Source organism: Pleurodeles waltl, chromosome 10 (assembly GCF_031143425.1).
Source record: "Pleurodeles waltl isolate 20211129_DDA chromosome 10, aPleWal1.hap1.20221129, whole genome shotgun sequence".
Lineage (NCBI taxonomy): Eukaryota > Metazoa > Chordata > Amphibia > Caudata > Salamandridae > Pleurodeles > Pleurodeles waltl.
In genome coordinates, this window is record NC_090449.1 from 1,015,167,917 (window position 1) to 1,015,191,313 (window position 23,397).

Consider the following 23,397-nt stretch of genomic DNA (forward strand, 5'->3'; position numbering starts at 1 on the left):
CGTTCTCCACTCCGTGGTGCTCTCACTTCCACCTACTTCTCCTCCTTATGATTGCTGCCCAGTTCATCCATTGCTTCCAGTCCCACAACTTTATACATTTTTTTTTAAATTCCTACTTTTTCGAATAAGACCCGCACCCCGTGTTGTGCTGTCTAGATGCTCAAACCCCCATGCACCCATAGTTGCTCCCTGATGCTCCATTGGGTTTTTTTATGACCCTGCAGCTGCAGGGTACTTCTAGGCCATCCGCTTCTCTTTGTGATACTCCAGTGCACTTTACTTTTTTTGTTTCTAGTTTACAGTTTTGAAGTTGCCTTCCGCCATGTTGAAACAGTAAAATATTAAGGCCAGAGTGGTCTCTGGCGCCTCACAGCCATCTTGGAATGCAATGGTAAAAAAGAAGAAAATGGGGTAATTAAAACCGTTAAGAGAGAGTTATACCCAAAAATGAAATACCCACAAAAACCCAATTTCATTGGGAGAATTTATTTGCAAACAAAATGCTTGCATTACAATTCCTCCACAAAAACCTTTTCTTTATACACAATATGTATTTGACAAGCCCACATGAGTAGCTCCTAGTTATTTATGTAAAGTTTTCATACAAAGCTAGCAGGAGCCCATAGGTCACTTCAAAGTGCATAAAAGGAAGAGGGATAAATTGAGATGCTAAGATTATCAGGTGAAAATACTATAATAATGGTAATGGGTCACTGGTGCCATGTTTCAACTGTGACACAGACCAAAAACTTGCTGGAACATACACTTTGTCAGTGAGTTCTTGAATTTGAGAAATTGACCTCCATGAAGTGGTAACTTGATCAACTTCCAAATGGTGGACAATTATGAATGATCTGCACCAAGTGTTTTTATCTCACTAATTATACCGACAACCAGTTTTGGGAGACTGACTGTAAGCATTCGGTCAGATAGTAAGACACCAATAGATTGGTGAGTTAGGGCGATGCCATCCATAAAGGGTCTAATGCACAAAGCGTGAGGACTTTCAAGGTGACCCTTTGCTTGACTGGGAGGCAGTGCCCATATTTCATTGCTGAAGAGACCTGATTAGGGTATTTCAGCAAATGATGAGGTGGGACACAAGCATTTGCAAATGTTTGTTCTTGGTTTTGTTCTTCCAAGGAAGGCTCCCGTACATTTATTTTTAGTAATCCATTCTCGGATGATCACAGCAAACACAAGGGCAACCTGCTTGGGTAGAAGAAGGACAGGCAGAATTCCATAGATGATGCATAGACTGTAAAACACATTTTTATGTTTTGGAACTTAAATCATGCACATCTCACAAGGGAAATAATGTCTGAGCACCTTCAGCAGGAGATGGTCATATAAGCCCACCTTGCGACAACAGGTATATAAAGTCAGCGCCAGTAGTAAGAGGGAAAGGCTTTTGAAAGGGTGAAACTTTAAAATCGATGCTATTCAAAATCTTACAGAACTGGTTTGGGTTAATTTTAAAAGATTTAAAAAATGATTACTTAATCATACATCAATATAATTCTCAGCATTCCTTTCTTTGTAGGCGACACTAGAAATATCTTCGCTAAACCATAGGGAAATAAAGGTGCGGTACAGATAAAATTAATGAGAACGATATCATAAAAATCATGAATAGGAAGATGGAAAAGATAATTTTTTCAAACAATTCAGAGGGAGCAGGCAGTGACTGTGCACACTCAATTGCACGTATAAAGAATTGCAAAGCATACCTTACTGCACATAATGACACCAGGCCTAATCCCACTTTAAATCCCCGGCAGGTCTCCCTTTCCTACCTCAGTTTGTGCCTCAGGCTTAGAGCCTGTTTCCTCACTAGAGTTCTGCCAAGGCCCTGATAACGAGTTGGACGTTTCCGGTGTAAAAGTATCTTTCCATGCACATTTACTGTTACTGTGCAGTAAGGGGGGGTGTGAGAGGGTGGCGGGAGTGGGGGAGAAAACAAAAAGTAATTTCAGGCAGGTAGGAACACATGCCCCCTATCTGGAAAAAAAGAAAATAAACGGGGAATGAGGCTTGGCTGCCACTACAGCCACAGCCAGGTGCAATATTACTGTGCAGCATCACCACATAAAAAATCTATTTTAGTTCTCCCACACCTGGAAAAACCAACTGGAGGGAAACCTACCAGAATCAGATGTAATGAAATTCCATGCTGTAATTTTGCTTCCTCTGACTCACAATCGGGTCTAGAGTCTCCAAGGCCCCATTTAGGCGCCACATGGGATCATATTAGGAAGCAAATATCCATGCCCAGGAGCCAGAGATGCCCAATGTGCCTCCTTCCCACAGAAGGTAAGGACCGGGGAGATCCGTTCTTCAGTTGTGGGAATGTCACTTTGGGTGACATTCTGTCAGAGCAACCGCCTCGTTAGCTGGAGGTTTGGGATTGAGCGTCGGCCCATTCTGGGCAAATCACTTAACCTCCCTGTACCCGTAGACAGCGCCTTGAGACCCTCACATGTGATAAGCCGCGCTATATAAATCTACATTTCATTTAATTTCTGTAAAACTCCAAACCCAAAGGATGGCGGCCATCCAGTAGAATGTCACATGTCGAGGGCTGTCCTAATAAACGACTCTCTGGAATGTCGTCCTTGATTGGAATCGTTTTGCTAATTCATAGGGCAGCAGGGAGTATCCACCACTTGACTGAAGGCTCTGCAAAAAGAAAGGTCAGAGGTCATTATACATCATCAAGGTTTTATTGGTCTGGACTGAACACCCCAGATGGCGAGGATGACTGTTAAATGACTGTCAGATGCTTAAAGTGTGAAACACAAAAGAGATGACTAATAAAGGTTTAAATACAAGTCATAATGTTTGTTTTAAGCATTTTAATCCTGTGTGTGGATGCAAAATGTGCATGTCCTGGTGATACGAGTCTGAAAAAGCAGATGAAAACCTACTGGATGCACAAAAGAAGAGGCAATAGCGAAAGTCACATCTGCAAACTGTGCATTACACAAATTCCACATTCGCAAGGTGACATTGTCCAGAAATGTAACTCATATTTTTAGGCCTTTCAGGGCTTTTGCTAGAGTAAAAAACGCTGAACATTTGTTGCTCATATGCTACATCTCGCCCTTTCAGTATTGAAGCGTTTGGACCCTTGAGATAACACTCGCCCTGATTGGGTCCGTTTGTGAGGATGCTAGCCTGTAACAAATCCATTTACAAGTCATTGTGGAGCAACAAAGTATTTGTGCAAGTGGAACTTTTGAGGGTGTTGTCCTAAGTTTTTTTGTCAAACCAAGACCATTCTCATGCACACTCTGTCCAACGACAACCTGGATTATTTAAGTTTTGCACCACTGTGCTCGATCCGCCTCTCTGTTGCTAGTCGTGTGCAAACTATACATAGATGGTCCCATTCCCAAAGTGCACATTCACACTTGCAGACCACAAAAGGTGGATGAGCATTTGCACTTCATTTGACTCACATGTAAATCCACCGCTATGGTGTAATTTACCTGTAGGCAGGGGCATTCAAAGTTGCAAATGCTTCTGAAAGTTGACAAACACACAAGCAGTTATTAGTTTGAGGGTAATCAGGTACCAGTAAAAGCACATTCTCAGTCCTATAAAGTAAAACCCTATCCATTAAAGAGGAAACACCACCAGCATTGGTTGTGGTGTAGGCCAGTGGTTCCACCTGATGGTCCGGGGATGCCTGGGGGTCCGAGAAGCCTCTTCAGGGTGTCCGCAACTGCTTAGTAAATTAAATACTATTAACAGGTTAATAAAGTGTATATAGATAAAATGGATAAATGTACAATTGAACATTTTAAAACTTGCTTTAAATATCAAGGAATTTGAAACTGAAGGCTAAATATTAAATTAGAACCCTCAGATTTATTAGTGGGGGCAGTGCAGGTGTATCAAACTGAATGTAGTATGGAAGGTGTATGGCTTTAATTGAATTTAGAAAAATCTCCAACCTTCCTGTGAGAGTTATAATTTTTATGTTTTTATTTATATTTGTTTGCAAATTAAATAAAATGTGTCATCATTTGTGTATGAGTTTGATGAATGCTTGCTTCTGTATTTTTTGTGTATTGTTTTGCAGTTCAAATAATCGGCAATGTTAAGGCCAGGGTCCTCGGCTCCTAGTAGTGAGGTGGGGTGGTGGTCCCGGATTCCAATAATGATTCAGTGGAGGTCCCCAGGTTCCAGTAATGATAAAATGGGGGTCCACAGAAGTTAAAAAAGGTTGAGAGCCGCTGGTGTAGGGAATGGGGTTTCTTTCAAGGAGAAAAAACACTATTGCGTGCAAATGCACTTTAGGAATGTCATACAGAAAGTGAGCAGTGGCTGTGTTAACGTGGTTCGCACTTCCTAAATTTGTGCTAAAGTAGTAATAGTACAATGTATAAAAGTCCAAAGATGTATTATCCAAGGGGTGCCCAAGTGGTGTAACACCCAGCCACTAAGGTGTAAAGTTTGCTAACCAGAAGGTTAGCAAATACAAGTAGAATAATGATCAGACCACGGCACATCCCAAACAGTCCATATTTTTCTTATTTATTCTTCCATGATAAGTAGTTCTCATCCAGACACGTATATCATACAGAAGATGAAGCAGTTCAAACCCCATAAATAGCCGCAACAGATGAGGCGATTCAAAGCGAACCACAGCCGATGAAGTGATTCAAAACCAACAACAGCCGACACATGTTTTGGAAAAAAATTGACTTTTTCAAGGCGCAAATAATACGTTACTAAGATAATAACTTTTTTTCCCAATTCTTGCAAAACGTAACACTGATGTAAAATATAGATCGAGTTGAAGTCCTGACTCTCACAAGGTCCCAGAAAGAAGTTAAGGTTTAGACCATGATAAGTCTATAACAGATCCGAGTTCAGCATCCGGAGAGAATGGCAGTCGAGTAAACCCCCTTATTTGCGCCTTGAAAAAGTCAATTTTTTGATGAAACACGTGTCGGCTGTTATTGGTTTTGAATCACTTCATCGGCTGTGGTTGGCTTTGAATCGCCTCACCTGTTGCGGCTATTGATGGTGTTTGAACCGCTTCATCTTCTGTATGATATGCGTGTCTGGATGAGAACTACTTATCATGGAAGAATAAATAAGAAAAAAATGGACTGTTTGGGATGTGCCATGGTCTGATCATTATTGCACTTTAGGAATGTATTTACGCAGGCATAAATGTATAACACGTACAATTACTCATGTGTAACACTCAACGCAATAGAATACTGTAGGAAATATGCTGTGGTCATACTGTTTCTAGAGGTACTTTGTGAATTCCAAAACAATTTGTAAATGTATTCTAAACACAGCTGGAAACCTATGGGAGTAGACTTACATTTTTGCTAGGAGTCATGCCAGGATGTCTATGTACATTACGTTTGTTTACTCGCCTCGGGTACATTTTCTTGTCTTTGTGATTCACATGTAGTCAACCCGTGCAAAAGGTGCATTATTTTTTGACTGCAAGTCGTTTTGACAACAGGAAGTACTTTTGTTGTTCAGGCCTCCTTTCATGCTTCCATGTTATATGCTACCGGAAGTCCCTTCCCCAGTTCAGTACAAAGGCATGGATAAAGTGTGTTCTCAGGCTGGAAAGTTAGTTAATGGAAGTGTGTTCAGTTTCTGTAAAACAGATTGCCTTACATTCTAAGGTGTTATTCTGACAGCAAGTGCAGCCTTGTATTAGGTTTTTATGATGTTGCTTTGTGTGCAGAAGTCTGAAAAGTCACACTTTATGGGTTTCAGCACAGCAGTTCTGCACAACATTGCTGCAGAAATTAGTATCTGCTGAGCTTTTTCCAACTAAATTGTTGAAATTGAATTATTTTTTAGCATTCATTAGTGTTTACTGCGGTTTATTTAGCAAATGTGTCTTACTACGAAACATACTTATTTGATATTTTTGTGAAGTTTTCTTCAATGGCATGTTGAGCTTTGAATGACACTTACCCGAAATCTTTACTTCGGGCAAAAATTGGAAATTGTTGTTGTTTGAATAAGCGTGGTTTTTTTTTGGTTTTTTTAGAAAAGAAAAACATTTGCTAAGTTTGTTTCTCACTGGACGGTTTTGTAGTGAGGTAAAACCCACAAAATGTTTCCTGAAACAACCACCACATTTTTATGGTTGGGGCAAATTATGCCCACCAAACGCTTGTAAAGAACTGTTTCACCGTTAGTTATTAAACACGGATTCAGACATTTGATGAAATACATAAAACGTAATTTTGAACAATTCCACCAGCTCTCCAAGACCCTTTTTCAGTGGTGGTCCTTATCAGAATTACATTGGGATCACAATTTAATAAATGTGCACCAATCATGCACCTAAGTGAGTTATGTATCATCACAGAATTCGTTCTGTTGTGCAGTCCATCCATTCCAGGTCAGAGTAGCCTATATGGAGGGCCACTGGAAATATACGGCAGGGGAGGGCCAAATTATGCAGAAGGATTGAGAAGATTATACAGCAAGAAAAGGAGAATTATGTAGCATAATTCGGCATATTTTAAGATAGTATACTTTATTATTTTGTCAATTTTACACTTGTTAATTCTGCCTGGGCAATGGTTTCACTGCATTAGGACCAGTTTAACACCCACATATGACAATTAATAACACGAAGGGGACCAGTCAACCTTTCCAAAGGGACTTCCACTGCGAGGCAACATGTGTCGCCACATTATTAGTAACTTCTCCTTGTCATTTGACCTAGAAACAAAATGTATTTTTGTTAAAATCTGCAGATTATGCGGCAGATGACGGCTCATGTGATAAATGCGGCAAATCCATATTTATGCAAAAATTGCTGCTTCCGCACAATCACATAATTCCAGTGTCCACGCCTATTGGGTAGTTAGGCAGTGCCCAATGGACTGGTCTGACAGGTCAATATGGGCTGGTGTTTTAGCAGTTTGTGGGCCTGTTTTACTGACAGGTGGGCCATTTTGTACTGTTCATTTCCCCAGGTATTATCACAAGCATTGCCTGCAGCAAAAACAAATGCAAGCAGCAACCCATACCTTGCAAAACACACAAACAATATATCCAAAGCTGGCCTGCTTGACAAATGTGGGCAACTTTTTTAGGTATCTAGATCATTGGTGGGGACCACTTTTAGTTTAGTGCCTGGGCCTATTTTCTGCTCCAGCCTGACTGCTGACATCCCACTCCCAGGTCCTTTTCACTCTACAAAGTCTGTCAAAAAATAACTCTGACTCACTCTAGCACTCAATGTAGGAAAGTAATGAATGTATAGCAAAACTTGGAAGCAAAAAGTACCATCAATTACATTTGCAAGAACACATCGAAATCTTTGTAGAAAGCATTATTTCAAAGCACTGGACAAATTTAAATCGCTCTGGCGAAATTCATAAAATTTCCAACTTTGGCATTACGTGAAATGCATGAAATTTCTCCAAATTATGCAGTATCCCATTTTGCACATTCTTTGTTACCCGAGTGAGCATTACGCATTTAAGCTTCTTGTGAAACACTAGCAGTTGACTTGTTTTCTAGAAAATGTCTCACCACTAGATATTTTCCACGCAAACCAATTTTGTGCCCAAATCTCATGGAAATTTTTAACCCAAAGTGGGCACTGTGGCTAAAGAAAAATCCCATACAAGATACTAGTAAATCAGAGCTTCAATACCTCGTCAGAAGTAGTAGGCGCTATATAAATGTATTCAATTTCAGTACAAAAGTTTACTTTTGTAAAACTTTCATGGAATTTCATGAGAGCAAATTTCCCCCAGTCTTAATGATTTCACAAATTCGAACCAATAGTGTAATGAACCTCACCAGTTGTTTATAATTTAGCTATTTTGTCCCGCGAATCCCAAGTTAGTCACCATCTAACCCAGTTCCCTTTCCTTCTCTTTCCAGGGTGCTGGAGTGCAAAGGAGAGCAGACCACTCAGGCACTAAGATTCATTAGCCAAGATCCCTCTTAAAAGTAAGGAAATGAGTATAATAAACAGGTGTAGCAAAATCTACCATAGAGCAGTAGAGCCTCTCAATCCCACGTTTTCCATAGGGGTGCACCTTCAAAATTGCAATGGCAAACACAAACCTGTATCAATCGCACAACCTTACATTTTGTTTGCCATGGCAGCACAGTTGTCCATCCAGTCCAAGGCAGCCCACTCCTACTGCCAGTACCCAGTTGACTTCACTCTATTAAGCTTGACCACAAGTTGGCCAGGCTATGCTATGAAAAAGTTACCAAGAAAAAGGAGCACAGCACTTCTGCCCTACATTTTTTGCAAGTGGCATGAAAAAAGGGTACATGAAGCGACAACTCATAGGCCAGGGCCGCGGTGGTGGTCTGACCGCGGCCAAAGCAGTGGTCAGACTGCCACATTATTACCATTTTAGCCACGGTCGGACCACCAGTACAGCCAGTTTCCTTCAACTGGAGGGACTGGCGCTCCTAATCCGCCAGTGCAGGGCTGCATGCAGGGCCGCCCTGGGGATTAAGAGCCTCATCTCCACCAGCGTTTACATGGTGGTTGCATCGCCATGTAAAATCTGGCGGAGACAGGGTGCGCAGGGTACCATGGGGGCCCCTGCACTGCCCATGCACTTGTCATGGGAAGTGCAGGGGCCCCCATGGACAGGCCTGACGTGCTTTTCACGGGTGACGGGTGCTGTTGCAGCCTATTCACCTCAACATTGCCGCTGGCTCCATTATGAGCCAGCGTCAATGTTGTTGGGCCCGTAATGGGGCCCGCGGGAAGGCAGCCCCACTGACGGCTACCTGACCGCAGGAGTTTGGCAGGCGGGCTTTTCTGCCCGCCAAACTCAAAATGACCCCCTTAGTCCTTGTCACTGAATTCTGGCACAAGTAAACATCTCATTAGACTCAGGCTAGTTCCTGGCTGCTGAAAGGGGGGAGTAGTGTCTCCGTTCTTAAAAATAGCAGACTTATGACACTCGCAAAGTGGTTAATTATTATCAAGTTACCCAACTCCCAGCCTGGGTGAGAGAATTTTGGCTTCTTAGTGATCCACATTTGTAGAGGAGTCTGAAGGAGAGGATCAGTGGCTGTTAGATGTTTGACCAACAAGGGTCATGGAGAGAGCCGATGTCTATACTGGACGAAGGCTAAGCAGGTAGAATGATCTTTTTAGATTTGTCCACCTCATTTTACACTGTGGGCTATTCAGTTGTATTACAGTGCCTTAAGTAGTTTCGTATTGATACTTTGGTCATCGATGATTTGTATCTTTTTTTGAGTGTCACACACTTTTTATGGGAGTACCATAGGTATCCACAACAGGGATCCTCCCCACCACCAATCCTATTAAACATGCATAAATATATGGATTTTATGCAATAACAGATAATTTAGGTGTATAACTCTATCTTCCGTAGAAAACACATAAATAGCTGTTGGTTTGGACACTCGATCTCCTAGCTCCTTGATTAATTTCCACAATTTCTTTGTGCCAGCACAACCATTCATGGGGCATCATTTGATTATTTGGAATTCAGAGGAATAATGGGATGTCCCACACATGTGGGAGATGCTTGCAGGCATATCCATGTAGTTAAATCCTTGGGTGTTTCCATTGCTCAAGAGGTTACTAACATTGCCCAGATGTGCAGTGCCTGTTTTCATGCCACTATTTTTTATATATAGTAACAATCTACTGCTTGTGTACCTTATCTGACAAGCACTATGACAACCTCTATGTGGGACTGCAGGTGTGTGCTTTGGATGAATTGCAGTCTCTTCTGAATACAGCAATTCATTTGATCTACCATTTAAAAAACAAGCATTTGCAATGCAACGGGTCTCTCATTTGCTCGAGTTAGAGCTATTAGCGTTGTAAACTCCTAACCGGACATTTCTTGCCACACAAATGATTAGAAAAAAACTAAGTGTGACCACGCTATGTAAAATGCAGCACGATCGTGCTGAAATTGAAAACAGAAAACAGAGCGCGATCGTGCTAAGTAAACCCCAGCACGATCGCGCTGCGTGGAAAATAAAAGGAGAAAGTAGTCCGGAAACCATGCTGAAAACATGGAGCCTCGTATGTTTTCAGTAGTTTACCGGTGCTGTGGAGGTGGGCTAAACACCGGAAAAGGCATGACGTATGCGTGCCTTTCACGAATGAAAGCAAGCGGATTTTAAAAGGCAAGCCCACAAACCAATGAAAGTGACTGACATGACATGGGCGTGGTTAGAAGCCCAAAGAGAGATTACTGCAGGGGACAGAGCGATTTGTGCTCGCCCCTAAAGAGCAATCCTGACTAGCACCCTCGGAGACTTCCCCTGGCTGGCAGGGGAGCAAAGCAACCAAGTTCCTTTTTTGCTGCACATAGTTCTTTATGAGCCTGAACATTCTGGTATTGCTCATTGCTTCTGCCCTTACATTACAGCCCACTCCTTGCAGGCTCCTGAAACGAAGCACAAGTGTACTGGGGAAGATTGCTCAGACCGCTAGGCTATATAATGTGGTACAGATTGCTGCAACTTCTTAGAACTTCTCATCTACATTTTATGAGGGCCTTGTAAACCAGCTCAGATGCAAAGGCCTTCAGCTGTTTTTTCGAGCTTGCCAAGAAGCCTGTGGGCCTCGTTGTACACTATCAGGAATGGAAGCAGTAAGAAATGTGTTGCAAGAGATATGAGTTTAATGTAAGTCTGATTAAAAAGGGTGCAGGTCAAAATGTGTAAAAACATGGGACGAGACAGTCTTGCCAGTAATAGCCTATAAGTTATCTACATGAATATATATATAAATGTATATAGAAGAAAACACCATATTGAAGCTCTATTCCTAATAAATTCTAAGCATCTTCCAAAATAACAAGTGGCTGCACTCATAGTCCTGACGCGTTTTGGCTTTTATCCCTTGTTCACTGGTGCGAGGTTTACATATTCAGAATACAGGCAGTGCGTAATTTGTGCTTGTTGTTTCCGGTGCAGAGCACCGCACTTATTTTTGAGGGCCGACGCTTACTGTTCTGCCTCAAGCATTTACAGCTAGCAAAATACACATTTGGGAAAGACGGAGGAAGAGAAACACGAAAAAGCTTCACAATGGGAGAAAGCCGAAAGCTGCAAGAGTGAGCTGGAGGGTCAGGGAGGGGCTTTAAATGGATTGAAGAGGCCCGCGATGGCTTCGGGATGACCCCGCCTCAGTATTCCGTGTTAGCACATTTAATTGCAGCAGCCGCGTGTTTAAGAGGAGGACTTTGAGCACTGGCACGTTTTAATTTACAAGTTAAGCACTGAATACAGGTGTTATAAATCACTTGCTGGCAGTGGTTTATTACTCCTTCCTACAATTCCCAGAATGCACCATAAATACGTGTTCGTTATTTCATCGCAATTTCATTTATAATATCAGTTTCACAAAATTAAAGTGGCCACGTACAATTCAGTCAGCATTACATATCATTTTCATAATCTTCACCTCTGATGCTGCCACAATAAAATAATGTCTTTCGAATGCCAGGCCTCAAGAATAGCAACAGAGAGATAAATATCCCATTTCTCTCTTTCTCATCCCCCTTTGTGGTGATAACAGGAAAATCCTTTATCAAATAGGAAAGGCAAGTGAGTCATGCCCCTTGAAACAATCCATGTCCACAATGTTTCTCCATCATGAGGGGCTCCAACTCTGCAGGGCAGCTTCATAAACGGGATGGAGTAAACCGTCAATCATACACAAGAAAGACCATATCGAAGCTCAATTTTGGATAAATTCAAAGCATTTCTTCGTATATATATATATATATATATATATATATATATATGCAGATCCTCCGCGAATCCAACTGTCCCCGTGCAGATATCTGACAGGCTGTCAGCACTTCAACAAGGAAGTGTTGGCAGCCATCTTGGGACTCGGCAGCCAAGCCCCAGAAAAAAAAGATTAAAAAAAGAAAAAGGGACACTGTAAGGACACCCTGGCCCCTTAGCTCTGGTGCTGGGGTCCGAGAGGGACCGCCAGGACTCAAAAGCATTTTTTGTAAAACGTCATAGAAAAACACAGATGGATAGGCAGGTTTTTCTCATTCTGATAAACCAGTGGTTCCCCGCCCTTTTAATGAAGCGTCCGGGTTGGCCAAGTCCCGGAGGCATGCCAAAACCTAAGGAGGGAAGCACATGGGGTCCCCCTCCTGGGATTGCCAAAGCCCTGGGGACCACCACCTTCCCAGGGCAAAACTAATAAGGTATGCGTGGTGGCCACCCGGCCCCCCAAAGCTCCAGGGGCCCCGAACTCCCTGGGGCTGTTTAATTAAAAGCGGGGAGACCGTGCAGCCCTGGGGACCGCCACCTCCCCAAGGCTTTAACAAAATGTAATGCAGGGGGCCCACCCAGCACCCTCGCAGCCCAGGGAACCACCATTTCCCGGGGCCAAAGATATTCTGTGTGCTGGGGGGCATCGCAGCCCCCCCGCAGCCCCGGGGACCAGCAACTCCCCAGAGCTACAATAAAAGAATGAAGGGGTCTGTTGTGGACCCCTGAGTCCCAGGACCAATGGTAGCAATGGCGGCACCCACAGGACATGGGAAGTTTGCTAGGACGGCAGGGGCCTTCAGGCTTCACCCACAGTCCTGTCACTCTCCCTTTCTTCCATCCCATAAGGGGATGGAAGAGTGCGAGAGAGAGATTGCCATTGCAATGGTCTCTCCATACAATGACTTTAAAAAGTCAAACTTGCAAGATGTTTGGTACGAATGTTATAGTTACATGTGGATACAGAGAGGAGCAGAGTCACTTCTGGCCTAATGGTTAAGGTCTTGTGCTGTCAGTCAGCAGGCTGAAGGTTGAAATCCTAGTATCACTTGGCAGTGTGTTTGTTTATTTACTAATGTTTGGACTGTTAAACCTTTCCAGTGATGGAACATTCACATTTCTTTCCAATCACATGCGTAGGTTGACTGTCATAGGTATGTCTAGAAACATCACAGTAAGGAGTCCCTTATGGCGTAAAGGCTAAGGTCAAAGACACTCACACTAAAAGTTGGGGGTTTCTAATCCAGGTGTGTCCGTTGTCATTTTCCTTCTTTAATTTCTTTGAAACTTCAGAAGTTTAAGTTCATACTGAAAGGTGATCTCACTCTTTTTAATTGACAAATACATTTTTCTTTTCAATGTGTCCAGTAATATCTCATTCTAAGTATATCATTCATCAAAGCCTAAAAACTCTCTATCTCTCTCCTTCTCATTCTCTTTCACTCTCTCTCTCAATTTCTCTCTTTCAATCTCTTTCTCCCACTCACACACCCACTCAGACCCTTACGCACCCACTCACAAACCCACTCAGACCCTCACGCACCCACTCACAAACCCACTCAGACTCTCACATACCCACTCACAGACCCACTAAGACACTGATGTGCTGGACACAGGATGTGTTGCAAAAGTGGAAAGGTATGCCCTTGGGAACTTTATGCCCATTGGTGAGGGAGTGTTAAGGAGTCACTTCACCCACTCACCATTGAATTGAGCAAAAGTAACATATCACCTAAAGCTCATCAGAACACTTTCTGAAACTGTGGCAGAATGAAGAGGACTGGATGTGCTGTCTGTAACCTGTGGAGATATCTGCAGAACTGGATCTGCTCTCACTTGTACCTAGGAATAAGAAGTGGACTTCCTTCGTGACTACAGGTACATAAAAAGCTGCAAGAGGTTTTGTACTAGAGGGACCAGTAGTTACAACTGGAACTGGACTGGATGGCATGCGTCCAGGCCCCAAGTACTGTACATAAGTTCCTAGGGGCCCTAAGGGTGGCCAAGAGAAACTGCCCCAGAAAGTCTACAACATTGGTATTCAGATCATTTTTGGACACCCAAGGTGTCTGGAGCTTCAATCACTCCTCATGGCAAAGGTGTCCTATTTTGGAAGGACTTCATCGGCTACAGGTTCAGAGTTGACCTGTTGAAAGATTTTGAGCTCCAACTAAATCTGACAGTAGAAATCTTGGCTAGGCAAAGGCACTACAAGTGTCCCTCCATGGAGAGGTCTTTGGAGGCCACAACATTTGAATTTTTCTACTCTGAACTTTTCCTGCCAAAACCAATGGTTTTAGCAGGTCCTCATTCAGTGGCTATCTGGATTCAAGACAACTTTGTCAGATACAGCCTTCCATCTTGTCCCTCTGGAGGTTTTCAAGTTCCATAGAAAAGACTAAGGGCCTCATTACGAGTTAGGCTGGCTGACCTTTGGCCGGACAGACCCGTGGGGAGAAGACCGCCGAGGAGGTGAAGGTCTCCACCCGGCCCAATTACGATGTTTCCACGGGGCTGATAGACGGAAACTTCCATATTTGGAGCTTTCTCCCGGTCAGCCCAGTTGAAACAGTGCAGCGGCATTGGCCTCAGCTTCTCAGGGAGCCGAGGTCAATGCTCCCTTGAGGGTGCCCCCAGCACCCTCGGCATGCGCACTGTCTGCTGTAGCAGACAGAGCACATTCAGAGGGTGCTGGGGAGGGGGCCCCCTGCATTGCCCACAACATGTTTGTGGGCAGTGCAGGGGCCCCCTCTGTGGCCCACAGCACTTCCTTTCCACCAGTCTTTTCATGGCAGGGACAACGCCATGAAAAGCTGGCAGAAAAGGAAGTCATGATTAGCATGGCTGCGCTGAATTCTTTGTCACCATGGCTGACCACGACTTCGACTGCTGCCAGCCCGCCAGGATCCATGATCCTGGCGGTGGCTGCGTTCTGGTGGTCTGACCACCAGGTTCATAATCTGGAGGTTGGACCGCTAGGACTGCAGTGGTCGAACTGCCACTACAGTGTTTGGCGGTCGCAAGACCACCAAACTTGTAATGAGGCCATAAGTCAGAAGGTAAAAACATCGATTTGGTCAACCCATGTGTTGTATCCGACTTCTGCTAAATCTTAGTTGGCCTGAAATTACACGTAGGTCCCAGTCTACTACAAACAAGGACCTATGATTAGATTTTTACCTTTGCTTGGAACTTTTTAACTCAAAATCTTTAAAATTCAAATTTCTTGTCCCCCTTATTGGATTGTAGTTATCTTGGTGGCATTTTCCATTTTAATTTTTCTTTCCATTTAGAAATTTGTTATGGGATTTTTATTGTGTTATGAATTGAATGTTTTGAATTTTGTAGTGTTGCAAAACATGTCACACATTTTCCTAAATTAAGCCTGGCTGCTTTGTGAAATAGCTGTCAAGCATTGAACTCAGGTTCAAATTATTGAAACTACATGATGTTTGTCCTACCAAAAATAAATTTCCAAAACTCCTGTAAGGTCAATTACAGGAGTTTTGGAAATGTATTTTTGGTAGGACAAACATCATTGCCAATTAATAACCCATTTTCTTACAATGAATACCAAGCTAAATTAAAATAGGAACTAGCCACACATGTCTAAACAGATTTAGCAAAGGTAATGTGAATGGCAGTACAACAGCTGACAGCCAAGAAGCTTCCTGCTTGCCATGGTTAATTTGAAGGATAATGCAGAGTTTATGTCCATCAAATTCTTGTTTCCTTAGCTCAGTCTCTCAGCAAAGGTGACTGTTGGTGCCAAACAGATTGTTTTAGCCATGTGGACAACAGGCCATTGTAGCCTAGTGGGAGTCTGCCAATGCCAAATCGCTTTATAGAGGATGCAGAATATGACATCAGTTAGAAATGTATTTCTGTCACTATCAAACTTGTACAAATGAGGCTGTCGTCAGCGTGACTGTTTCTCCATCCACTTCATGAAGAACTGGATAAATATGTCTGTCTGGATTTTCTTCATAAAAGTGGCCTTGAGCCACTTTAAGCACTTTTATTAAATAAGTTGACTTAAAGCATGGTAATAAAGTTACAATTTGCTTTAGGTATATTTTCTTTGAACCTGCGCCTTCGTAGAAAGTCTTTTGAAACCTTTGGCAATCCTTTTGGGGTACTGTGTCTTCAGGGTTGCATCTATATTGGTTTGTATTGTAATTGCTGTTCTATAGTAATTCATGTCCCTAAAACAGTGCCAAATCACAGTAACAGATGGGTAGCACGCTATGCAGTGAGGGACGGCTTGGTTGTCAGAATGTTGAATTGCATTGTGCACTGCATGGCAAGTGTTGCCTCAATCCTGTCTTAGGGCCTCATTATGAGTTTGGCGGGTCTTGCGACTGCAAAACTCACAGTGGTGGTCAGACCACCACACTCCTGACCGTCCGCCTGCCATATTACAACCCTGGCAGTCGGACCACCAGGTCACTGCCACCACCGCCTGGATCATGGATCCTGATGGTGTGTTGGCAGTCAAAGTTGTGGTCAGCCACGGCAGTGCTGAGTTCGGCACCACCATGCTGATCACAGCTTCCCTTTCCACCAGCCTTTTCAGGGGGGGTCCCCGCCATGATGAAAAAGCTGGCGGAAAGGCAGTGCTGGGGACCACAGGCGCGTCCCTGCACTGCCCACGACCATGTCGTGGTCAGTGGAGGCCCCCCAGCCCAACACCCTTGGAATGTGCACTTTCTGTTACGGCAGACTGGTTGCGTTCCGAGGGTCCTGGGGCCCTCTTTGTGTGACAGCATTGGCCTCAGCTCCCGAAGGAGCCGAGGCTAATGCCACCACAATGTTTCCACTGGGATGACCAGCGGAAACCTTCTAATATGGAGGTGTCCACTGGTCAGCCCAGTGGAAACATCATATTTGGGCCGGGGGGAGACCACCAGTTTGGCTGTGGTCTACTCCCCACGGGTCTGGCTGGCCAATGGTCTGCCTGCCAAACTCGTAATGAGGCCCTTCGACCGTGGTGCTTAATCTTGTAGACAGAGTATGAGGAGTGAGAGATAAATCACATGCTATTTATATTAAACAATTCTTTTTGCATTAATCTGGAAGTCTGTATAGTGTGCACTCAGTACAACAGGAGGCCACACCACATCATGAACTGGATACACCAGACATGACAAATGGTCTTTTGATACCTGTGCAGGTCAGTGGTGAAAAATCAGGAATGGTTTGCTCAATGTCGTTCATGATAAACAATTATGAATTTCCCAGATTTAGGCATGGGAATACCCAGAGATCAGAGTTTCTTATTCCAGACAGTATTCACACACCTAAATCCTGGGTTTATAAGATATTTCCCAGAAATTGGGAAGAAAACATGGATTCAGGAATACTGGGTCAAAAATCCATATTCATTCCCACCCTTGGAGGGGAAATAATAGACCCAACCCCGCATCCATGTACACCAGCATGGATCAGGTAGTAATTTGTTGTAGGGGCTATTTTCAGGTCCATGATGTAGGTGGCAGGCAGGGGTTTGGGCAGAGTGGACAATAGCAGAATTGGAGAGGGGGCATTTCCTGCTGCCACATTGTGCAACAAGAAGGGTCCTCCTTCAAGCGGGTTTGCTAGCCTTGCCACCACCACGTCAGCCTCATCATTCAACCACCAGCACCGCCGCCATAGGTGTCCCAGTCTTCTTCAGCTGGCTCAGCTGCAAATACGCAACACTAATAACTCTTCTTTAGGAGAATCCCAAATAGTGCAATGGCAAGCAGATCCCAATATATACCAGCCAACCAAATCCAAATGAAGTGGAGTTAGACAACGCCTATCTGGAAATGAATGGCATCATCCATTATTGCACACATCCTGAAAACAAGCCAGCTCCTGAAGATGAAATGATGGTTGCAAGTTTTGAGTATATTGATAGACTTTTCAACATTTGCAGACTAAGGAAACATCTTTACATGGCAATTGATGGTGTGGCCCCTCATGCTAAAATTAATCAAGAGGGCTCTAGGAGATTCAGAGCATCAGAGGAAGGTGTGGAGCTAGCTGAGGAGGAACAAGTTGACCGGGAGGAGCTCCTGAAGCGCGGTGGTTAACTTCCTCCAGAGGAAGTAAAAGAAAGATTTGACAGCAACCTTATCACTGAAGGAACAAAGTTTATGGACAATCTTGCGAAATGCCTTTGTTATTACATTGCTGATCATTTGAACAATGATCCTGTATGGAAACATGTATCAGGTATTTGTCTGATGCCAGTCCTCCTGGTGAAGAGAAACACAAAATCATGAATCACATTAGATGCCAACGAGGTCAGCCAAACCATGATCCAAACACTCACCATTGTCTATGCAGAGCTGATGCAGATCTCGTTCTGCTTTGGCTGGCCACTCATGAATCAAAACTTTATGATCATTTAAGAAGAACTCAAGGCAAACCAGTGAAAGCCTTGTCCTCTGTGTTCCCAGGTTGGTCATGAAACCAACGACTGCCAGGTATTTACTCAGAGAAAAAAAGAGGAAGGGTTCAGGCACAGCTGCTGCCTGTGGCCACTGCCGCACTGCACAAGTCTTCCTGACATGTGTCTATGGGCCCAGGATTATCATGGCTGGAATTATTTAACTCAATAAATCTAGGCCTGGAAACACTGGGCTTCTCAAAATAACCCATAGTCCCCTTCATGAATACCACACTGGCCAATCGCAGTGATGGTCCTTGATTCTCCCTGCACAAGTGATGAGGAATTGCTCAACTATAAACATCATCCAAATGTTTATTTTGTTTTTACCTAGAATCACCATTGTTCAACCTAAGTTAATAATGTGAGTTAAACAATGAAATGGAAACAATCACATTGGTCAAGGGTGGTTAAGTGCATGCTTCATAAGCACTATTAATAAAATTGTAATAAACGGATGGGGCTACAGGAACAATATACCAGTTTAAGAGACAATTATGATCACACTGTTCTATACAGAAAAAGTACCAGGATGCTCAGACGTTTTAGTAGCAAAACACAGCACCCTGCATGACAACTACCCCCGAACTGTCAGTATTAACCATAATAAATAAATGTGAGTAATAGCCAGAAAGAATGTTTGTTGAAGTGGGCAGCTTTGGAATCATCGGAGGGCCAATTTGGTGTATCCTTTATGAATATTACATTTGATTACTATCAGCAAACATTTGTAGCATCTAACATTATGGAAACTGATGTGCTGTTCCTTTTGCAGTTTAGGACCAAGCTGAAGCTGTGTCTTTAAGGAACATTACAGAAAACCTTATATGGGCCTAATTACAACTTTGGAGGAGGTGTTAATCTGTCCCAAAAGTGACGGTAAAGTGACGGATATACCACCAGCCGTATTACGAGTCCATTATATCCTATGGAACTCGTAATACGGCTGGTGGTATATCCATCACATTTGGGATGGATTAACACCTCCTCCAAAGTTGTAATCAGGCCCTATATCTGGATTGTTACTATTGAAGCAGGGCCAATATTGATTTGCATATGGTGGGTCTCTGTCTAGTCTGGCATAGAGAGTGAAAAACGAAGGCCTTGAATGTGTCTCGAGCGATCATCAGTGGCTGAGATTAATTCAAGTATACTTGCCATCACCTCAATGTTTTTTTTTTATTTGAGCATTATACTTGCAGCCATCTCCTTGAGTTCTCACCCACTTTCAGCACTTGGTTGCTTCCGAGCTAGGTACTAATATGTACAAACATGCATAAATGCTTACTGAATAAGTGTTCCCTGTATTAGTTGCTTTTTGACTTATTTTGTGGAGTTGTCTATTTAGGCTTCTATATTATTACACACAATGTTGGTTATAGCTTCTTCACTCCTCACTTTCCGAGTCTCCTCTTTGATCCTTACTTGGTCAATCTATATCATGCTTGCCTTTGAGAAGCATTTGCTCATTTTTACAATTACCCCGAATAGACTGACAAAAAAGAGAGGAAAACAAGGTAAACAATGACAACATATTGCAGCCAATAGCAGTAGATTGGGTGTGAAAAGCTTACATGCGACCACAGATCAACAAGGTAGTACCAGTGGAACCAAATGATGAGCTAGTGGTAGCAATTGCTACCTCTTGTGATCCCTAATTGATGTACATGCTGATTTGACAATTGCTGAACTGTGATGCAGGGTTTCAAAAACAAAAAGAACTGTGTGTAAAAAGCAAAATAGCTTTTGGATTACTACAGGACAGATTTCTTTAATATTAGAAGTGACATCTCTACACTTAAGTAGATTCCATGTGCACATAGATCTTGATCTGAACCGGTTCACATTTCATGACAAACATTGATTACACCATTTGAGAGAAAATGCTCAGCATATTGAAAAAGGTTTGTGATTTTCGGACATGCACAGTATAATAGTCACTTCTTTGTTCAATATATGTAAATGATGAAATGGAGTGAACAATCTGACATCACTTACTACATACAGGGATCTATGCCACCACATTTTCCCCTATAGTTTACCAAAGTGGGAATCTCTGCCTGACTGCGGCACGGTAAAAATGTGTGTCAAATATTAATGTAAATTAATTGTATGTTTATTTGTACATGTAGAACTAAAAAAGATACATCACCTATAAATAAAAAAGATAATCACCCATGACTAAAAGTTGAACCAAATCTTGAAATGAATGTAAATATGTTAAATTACATTAAAATTATTTTTTCAAATTAAAATTAAAATATACATTCTCACATAAACTAATATTTTTATTAAGCATTCATAAATATCAAAAGTGAATTGAATTAATTAAAAGTAATTTGAGTAAATGTAATAACATATATTGTAACTATATTTCTAAAAGGGAAAAAGGTTACTAAAATATTTTATAATTAAAAAAAATATTGCCTATATTTATATTTTTTGTGGACATTAAGTGTTCATATGTTTCATTATTTTAAATAATTTAATATTATTTCCTATGTGGTTTTACTTTAAATCTTTGAGTTCATTAATTTCTATTGGAGATTGTTGCAATACCAGTGGTTGCCCTTGTGTTGTGTAGGATTTACTTCAGCTCCGAGCTGGAGTCATTAACTATCATTTTAGGTCCCTTTTTCATTTTATAGGTGCACTTTTTGAATAGCAATGTTCTTACTCTTTTGTGGGATAGGATAGAAGAGGCAGAGGCGTAAACTCCTCACATAGGTTTGTGAGTAGCATTTTGTTGTACTTTTTGTAATAGTACAAAATGCATTAAAACTGCAGTTGGTGTATAGGCACCCTAATGTTCTCCAAAAGTACGCTTCCTTTGTAAAGTCTAGTGCCTCTTATTAAATGAAAATAAATTCAAATAAGCAAAACATTGCATTTGAAATGGAAAATGGTGCTGTACACAAATGTGCTTCATTTGTAAAAGAAAATGTATTTAAACAAAAATCAATCCATAATAATTGAAACAGAAAATGATAGTATAAATGCTTAACAAAATGCACTTTGTTTATTCACTTTATGACTTTAATTTAAGAGGAAAAATGAATAGTTGTTATGAAACAGTAAAAGAGAAAATTGGAATTTCAACACTATTGATCATAATGTCGCTGCCTTAAAGCAAAAACAAACTGAAAAATAAATCTAAAGTAATTAAAATGTGCATTACAGATATAACCTAAAAAATTACAGTGTAAGAACTGTACTCCATTTAAAGCTGATGCTTTATTCCAAATACTTTAGAAGAAAATTCCATTTATAGTCATTAAAAAGCACATTACCATTTCTCTGAATTGAACAGTTACATTTCATCCTTAAAAAAGAACATTATATACATTTCCACTTAAATATTTGTATCAGCGAGAAAGTTATTGGTCTTTTTAATAATAATATATTAGCATAATAAACAAAGACAACAAAAATGCACCTAATGCTCTATGGAAATTTACTTTTTAGAAATGTAATGTTACTCATTGAAAAATCAAAGTGAAGTAAAGAGGAAAGACGTGTTAGCATTGATACACATTTAAATAGGGCTATACTTTATTACAAAAGTTGGGTAAAGTTAAAAAAAAGTTTGTCAAATACCACTGCTAAAGTGCTACTATAACCGTTAATGCACCTGACATAAACATTTTAGATAATTTGTCAGAATTCCCCTGAAATGCAATCTTGTCTCATGCGCAATAATGTGTTGAGTGAATACATTTTGAATCTTCTACAGATCAGGGCATAATATCAATATGCTCTCATTTACTTTCATTAAAAACATAACTAACAAAGGAGTATGAAGAACAGGTTTACAATGACATTTTGAAACTAGTCACCCTAGTCCAATCTGCATCTTTAACATGTCTTACAGTCTACTGCTGACCAAAATATTGTGGATGCCTCCTCCTCTCAGGAAGAGTGGGCTCGAAAGAAAGAAGTATGTGGCCCTCATTTGCATGAATATTTTCACCCTTCTGGCCAAGAACTGAGGAGGAGAAAAATGGTTTAGAAGGTTTTTTTGATAAAAATGAGCATATGGGAACACATTCTTAAAGTAGACGTTCTGGATTCATATTCCTTTAAACAATTCATAGCTTTGCTGGTTCATGTTAACAGAATGCCACACCCACCAGGTTAGGAATACCACCTAGTGAATTTGCACCACTTATATGAGCATGTATCAAGGGCTTGATTGAAAGTATTTACTTATTATGTAAAAGTACTAAATAAATGTGTGATCCATGACATAGTAGGAACAGCAACACATAGCCACAGTGAAAGAAGGTCTGCACACCAACCAAAGTCCTAAACAGGTTTATTAACAAAAGTAAACTATATCTGTGAGTCACAGATTAAGTAGAAGTTCTTTCCAAATTGTAAAACTAGTTGAGCTTTCAAAGCTAATACAAGAAATAAAAATATTGGGCCCAATTTACTATGTTTGTGCAAGGCAGCACTGTACAACATCAACATATGCTGTGCTGAATTGCGAAAGAGAAAAAGCAAAGCACAGCACCATCTCATTAGCCTAGTGCTGGTATCATCCCGGTGCTGCTGACAGGTTTCCTTATGCAATGCATAGCCTCGGATCATGATGCAGATGAGTATGTGCATTATCTAGCACCCTTGGTGCACAATGATGCAAAGCGTTGTGCTTGTTAGTGTGCTATGAAACGTTCACCATTCAAGTGCAATACACTTTTAGTGCTGGATAGCAAATAGCATGTGCAGCACTGTGCCACTTTAGGTCACACCAGAACCAGTGCATAGTTTTAGTAAATCTTGGCCATCCTGTTTTTCAAACAGGCTTTCAATTCGCTTACATAACCTTGTAGAACAAAGGGAGTGCCTATGTCTGTGATCATGAGAAAGGGGGTGATGATCTACCAATTATAACAAGGATATGATGTTCTGATTGAGCAAGCTAATTAACAAGGTTACCATCTCAAGAACCAAGATGTCAAAGGGAGACTCTAAATTTTCATAGATGGTCACATTCACTACAGCATAGTTGGCATGATCAAGAAAAATATGGCTGCAGTGATTACAGTTGCATTAATATGTAAATGTTATATACAGTACCCCAACCTGTACGGCATATATAACAATGCACAGTCAAAATTTGTGAAACGTATGGAATTATCAATGTGCGAGGTACCATTGATTGCACTCCTGTTTAACTCAAAAAAGGG

At 41.6% G+C, this 23,397-nt stretch overlaps 1 protein-coding gene and 1 pseudogene across 1 annotated transcript in view; both read left to right on the forward strand.

Moving 5' to 3' along the window:
* CPNE4 (copine 4) overlaps positions 1-23,397 on the forward strand; it is a 1,215,102-nt gene that overhangs the window by 926,932 nt on the left and 264,773 nt on the right. The window lies entirely within an intron of this gene.
* Positions 1-23,397, forward strand: part of LOC138261100 (5'-3' exoribonuclease 2 pseudogene) — a 51,500-nt pseudogene that overhangs the window by 18,760 nt on the left and 9,343 nt on the right.